The sequence below is a fragment of the Arvicanthis niloticus genome, chromosome 16, assembly GCF_011762505.2.
Source record: "Arvicanthis niloticus isolate mArvNil1 chromosome 16, mArvNil1.pat.X, whole genome shotgun sequence".
In the NCBI taxonomy this organism is placed as follows: domain Eukaryota; kingdom Metazoa; phylum Chordata; class Mammalia; order Rodentia; family Muridae; genus Arvicanthis; species Arvicanthis niloticus.
Genome location: NC_047673.1, coordinates 50,794,743 through 50,801,055, shown reverse-complemented (window position 1 = coordinate 50,801,055; position 6,313 = coordinate 50,794,743).

Sequence of the window (6,313 nt, the reverse complement as noted above, 5' to 3'; positions counted from 1 at the left end):
AGGTCAAGGTCGGCCTATCCAACTTAATGAGACCCTACCTCAAACTAAAATTTAAAAGTACATGGGCTGAGGGATATAGCTTAGGCTATAATGCTGGCCAAGCCTGTGCGAAATGAATAATGAAATTAAAAAATGAGAAATATATATCAAAGAAGATTGAAAGAATTTGACTCTGCAAAATTCTAAAGAATTAGAATTTCACCATTGATTTCTAGAACTACATGGTACCAAATAAAATGTAGAACATGTTAAGATAGCATAATTCCAAATTTTCACACCAAAGAATATGCTAACAAAGAAAAGATCCCAATACAAGATCCTAACAAAGGTCCACAATACAAGCTAAAAAAAAAAAAAAAAAAAAAAAAAAAACTATATACAGCAATAATAGTAGCTATGGAATGTATAATTCTTTGTGTGTGATATGTGTGTGTGCTATAGCCACATGTGTGTATGTATATATGTGCACATGCAGAGGCCGTAGAAGAATGGCCTATTACTTCCTGCCTTATTACCTTAAGACATGGTATCATGTCTTGGAGTCAGGGGTGGGTGGTGGCCAGAAAATTTCAGCCATCCTCCTGTCCCATCCCCTTCACACTTCTGGGGATCTGAATTCAGATCCCTGTGCTTTCAGAACAAGGGCTCCTATCCACTGAGCCATCTTTCTAACCACAGTACCTCTTCCTCACACACTTGCACTCCATTTACACACTCACACCACAAAACACACACACACACACACACACACACACACACACACACAAACACACACACACCATATCTTATTCCTAAAAGCTATTGGATTTACTATGTGGTAGGATGTTGGAGAATTATGGATTGTAAAGAAAAGATAAGCAAAACAATTTTTATGAATACTTTAAAAGGCTGATTCTAGCAGACCTCTAATTTTAAGTTCTGATTAAATGAACAAAAATCTTTAAAGGAATATTTCCTTCTGGTATTTTGTGTACTTTAAAATACATATTTAGTATCTTAAATAAGCATTTGTTTCAAGATTTGTTGAAAATGAAAGGTAGAGCAACTTCTCATTTACGACTCCAGGTGCTGCTGTGTGCCAGACTCTCAGCACTGAGGTGTATTCAGGGCATGGGACCTGTGTAATGGAAGATAGTTCACAACATAAGCTCTGGGGCGTAGAAACCTTTGGTCTGGCAATCGGGAGTGAAGTGAGTCCCTGTGACTGAGGCCATTGCTCATCTATAGATAATCACACCAGTGGCATTCAGATTCACCTCATAAAACAGGACTCCTGTGAAGGAATGATATTAGTGAGGAGCAAGGAAACATGGGTGATCATGTGAAATCCAGAGGAAGTAAAACTTTGAGGGGAATGAATATTTGTTAAGCTCCTGAATTAAAACTTAGCAGAAACATTATGCAGGTGGATTTCAGTTGGTTCAACTCTGAAGGGCTGCATTAACCTTTGACCCCAGAATCTGACCCATTTGGTGGTCACTTGACCCCAAAAAATTATTCAGCTGAGCAGTGACTAGTGTTCTGCTCAGCTATGTTGAGCTGGATGGGTAGTTCCAGGATCAGATCATCCAGGCATCTTTAAGGGGTGTCAAATGCCCCTCAGTCTTGATATTTATAGTGGGTGAAAAGCACAGCAATTCACTGATTATTTTAAACTACAATGGTGTGTGTGTGTGGAGAGAGAGAGAGAGAGAGAGAGAGAGAGAGAGAGAGAGAGAGAGAGGTGAGTGAGGGTGTTTGCATACAATGATGCACAGGTGGAGGTCAGAGGACAAAGCCAGATGTTAGGCTTTATCTTCCACCATTTTGAGACGAGGTCTTTTTTATTGTTTGCAGCTGTGTGCATCAGGCTGGCTGGTCTGTGAGCTTCTGGAATTCTCCTGTCTTCTGTAGGGATGGCTGTGATGCTGAGGTCCTGTTCCCCAATTGGTTCTTGATCTATCAATAAAGTAGCCATGGGCCAATTGTTGGGCAAAAAGAATAGGCGGGACTTCTGGGAGAGTTTGCCATGCTTCAGAGAGAGAAAAGTGAGCCAGCGGGAGCAGCCACAGGCCAGTTGCGACAGGTGGGAGGTTGGGGCTGTTGAGCTGGGACTGAGGGTGGCAGAACAACTGAAGTTGAATGCAGATTTACGGTACTGAGCTGGGAGTTTTGGGAAGGGCACACTAGCCAAGATAGATTGGGAGTGCCCAGCAATTGTGACAATAAGGCAAGTTGAACTTGAACAACTGTATTTGTCAGTGTTTTTTCATCCGAGGATCTAATATTCTCTAGGCAGGGGATGGTAGTGGGGTCCATTCCCGGAGCTTAGATAGGGTAGCAAAAGCTACATGTAGCTGTCTTTAGCTCCTATCTTGTCTAAAAGCACTGGGATTGCAGCTATGTACTCAGCTTTACATTGGTTCTGGGGCATTCAAACTCAGGTCCTGATGCTGTCATGGTAAGTAATTTACCCACTGAGCTCCAGTGTTCTACAAATTCTTATAATCTAGCTTTAAGCATCAGTTGATACATTATGAGTGCTCAATAAATATTGACTATCTGACTTCCTTTAGTGAATAACAATTGCCAATTCTAGTTACTCATCCGTCTTCCCATCCATTTACTTCTTTGTCATTTATTCAAAACATTCATTTAGTTCTTGTTATCTTAGACATTCTTGTTAGATATTGAGATCGTTAGATATGTCTCGCTATAACCATTTTAGATATTGGAAAGACTAAGATGATGTAGCTGCCATGTTCCAGGAAACTATAGTACATGGAATAGTTCTAAGGATGCAACATATTCAATGTTTCTGTTACTCACATTACAAAGGTATAAAACTTATATGTCTCTACTACATGTCAACCATCCAGATATATTGTTCTGGGTCAGTTTTTGTTTCAGTTTGCTTTCTGTTTCTGTGATAAAAACCATTACCAAAAGCAACTTGGCAAGGAAACAGTTGATCGAACTTATATATTGTGAGTCTCAGTCCACTGTAGGAAACCAAGGTAGGAATCTAAAGGCAGAATTGAAGCAAAAGCTATGGAAGGATGACAAGCTCATGGCAAGCTCAGTCTGCATTTTTGTACAACCCAGGACCACCTGCCTGGTGGTGGTACCACCCACTGTGGGCTGGACCCTCCCACATCAATCAATAATTGTTTTTTTTTTTTTTTTTAAAGTTCCAGAGACTTGTCTAGAGGCAATCTGATAGAGGCAGATTCCTCTTCCCAGATGACTCTAAGTAGTGTCAGCTTGACACAAAACAATGAGGATAATCTGTTCTACTCACTTTACACTTTGAATACCACAAACTCAAATAGAGCTAAAATCCCAAGCAAGCAGTAACATCAGCAGGACACGACAACTGACTCAATGAAGGGCAATGTTGCAGGGAGCCAGCACAATTAACACAAAGCACATTGATGATACAGGGAGCATCAAAAGCAGCAGCTAAACTGAAGACCTGGGAGGAGAACATGAGACACAGCTTCTACTACAAGGTTCCAATGGTGCTATCTGCCTAGTTACATCTGTTGTGCCCCAGTTGTGAACTTCAGTCTCCAAGCCTCGGGGCTTCTTTTCTGAACATGTTATAAACAGCAATATCAACAAATATGCTAATGCTTGCCCCCACTAAAGCTAGAAAATGCAAGTAAGCGATGATGTTTGGAGATAACGTAAATAAAAAAAGCAGACATTATCTTCTCAACCGGAATGAATTAAGTGCGCTGCCATTTAGACAGAGCCTCATGTCAACGACTCTATCAGTACACACTGTAAAGATTTAGTTGGCTTTGTGCTTCTAGAGTGAGTGGACAGTGAGCTTCACAGAGAATATTGGCTTGGTTGAAAAGAGCTAAAGTAGAAGTGAGAGAACTAAAAATGATTTCTTTCTCTCAAAATGAACTTCCATATAAAATTAAAGCAAAGGAACTTTTTTTTTATTGCTGTGAATATAGTAGACAGGAACCTCTGGATTTAAGATTATCTTGCTTTAAAGATCAGTTTAATTGTGTGGAATAGGAGTGACTGCATTCTAGTCTGCTTTCCTGAGGGCGAGCATGTGAAGCTGGTCCCGTACAATGACCTCACGTACTCCTTATCTAAAACTACACACGGCGTAATAAAGAAGGTACACACCTAGCTTATCTTTGTCACTTGTGTTCCATTCTTTCAGTGTGTGATTCGAAGATCAGAATTTGACATGTGCTGAAGAAGATAATGTCAAACTCTGGTTCTAGAATCCTCGCCAGTATATACTCAAAAGTCTTGCTGTGAAAGTCTCTCCTAGGAAGGGGCTACGCAAACGAAACCAGAACAGAACAATGGAAATATTGATAAGTATGAATTTGCTTCTGTGGTGGTTTGAATAGGTCTGGCTCCCATAGATTCACATGTGGGAATGCTTGACCATAGGGAGTGGCACTGTCAGGAGGTGTGGCCTTGTTGAGAAGTGTGTCACTGTGAAGGTGGGCTTTGAGGTCTCCTATGCTCAGGCTCCATGCAGTAAGGAAAAGAGTCTCCTCCTGATTGCCTTCCTATCAAGATGTAGAACTCTTGACTCCCTCAGCAAGTCTGCATGTAGGCTGCCATGCTTCCCACCGTGATGATAATGGGCCGAACCTCTGAAACTGTAAGCTTGACTTTATAAGACTTGCCTTGGCCTAGTGTCTCTTCACAGCAATAAAACCCTAATACAGCCACTTTGGGAGGGGGGGGGTCTGATTTTTACATTAGCCTTTTTCATTTAAGAAAGATAACAAATCACCATCTCTTTGTGAGGACCTTACTATAAATCACCAAAAATAACAATAAATAACAATGTCAGTTTTCTTTAAGTAAAAGGTCATCCTTGTGGCTAAATGTCTGCTCATAACACACACTTCCAAAGACCCTACTGAAAATTGCAATATCTTTTATCAGATAGTTTTTCTATTATTTTAGCAGATGGATCCTTCATGTCATCTGAAGTTTACTCCATATTATTGGCTACATTTTCTCATCTCACGTGTTTCCTTACTGTCCCCCTTCAAGATTAAGTGAAAGCAGTCTCACTTCCAGGAACTGTTTTCTTTTTAATTTTACATGTCTGTGTAAGTGCTTGCACGTACGTATGTGCTCCATGTGCACCCCCGGTGACCTTGAATGGGAAAAGAAGCATCAGCTCCCCTGGAGCTGGAGTTACAGATGGTTGTGAGACACCCTTGGGTGCCGGGGAATCAAACCTGGGTTCTCTGTAAGAGCAGCATGTGATGTTAACTACCTAGCCATCTTTCCAGCCCTACTTCTGGAGCCTTTTGATTGGCATTTTTATTTATCCTAATTGTGAAAAAGGAGCGCCACCCCAGTACCAAACCACACTACAGTACAGATAGAGATCTCATAGAGTGCAGGTTGCCATGTTACTCTAATAGAGGGCTAGGGAGATGGCTCCATGGTTTGGCTTTGTAAGCACGATGATCCAAGCTCAACCTCCAGAGTACCCAAAAAAAGCCAGGCATGGTGGTGTGTGTACTTTCAACCTCGGTGATGAGGAGATGGAGCCTAGTAGAGCTCGGTAGTTAACTGGGTGTTCCAGATCCGCAAGAGACCTTGTTTCACACAAAGCAAAACAACAACTCCCAACAAACAAGATGAATGCACCTCAAGGATGGCACCCAAGGTTTCCCTTTGGTCTTTGTATGTATACATATGTGTGTATATGCACCCACACATATACTAAGTACAGGTATATACAGGATGGAGAGAGAGAGAGAGAGAGAGGCAGAGAGAGAGAGAGAGAGAGAGAGAGAGAGAATATAATAGCAATATGCTTTTGTTATGTAAGGTGTGCTCTTATGTGAACATTTGTTTTTTCTAGACAGGGTTTCTCTGTGTAGCCCTAGCTGTCCTGGAACTCTCTTTGTAGACCAGGCTGGTCTCAAACTCAGAGATCCTCCTGACTCTGCCTCCCAAGTACTGGGCTTAAGGGCATGCAACACCACACCTGGCTGTGTGACCATTTCTTAACAGCTACTTAGAACCATAAATAATTGCTTTTCTACTGCCTGGTATAACTGTGTCAGAGGTTATCATCTTCAGTGGAATAGCCACACTATGGCCGTCCTTTTCCTGCCCTGTCTTTGAGTCCTGGTACATGTGATTGTCTAGCTCTGTCTCCCACACTGGGATGTCTCTTCCTGAGGTGGGAACTAGAAAATGTTGGCTTTGGATTCCTGTTGTTGTTTCTTCTTCTTCTTCTTCTTCTTCTTCTTCTTCTTCTTCTTCTTCTTCTTCTTCTTCTTCTTCTTCTTCTTTGAATATACACACTTAGATAAGTTAG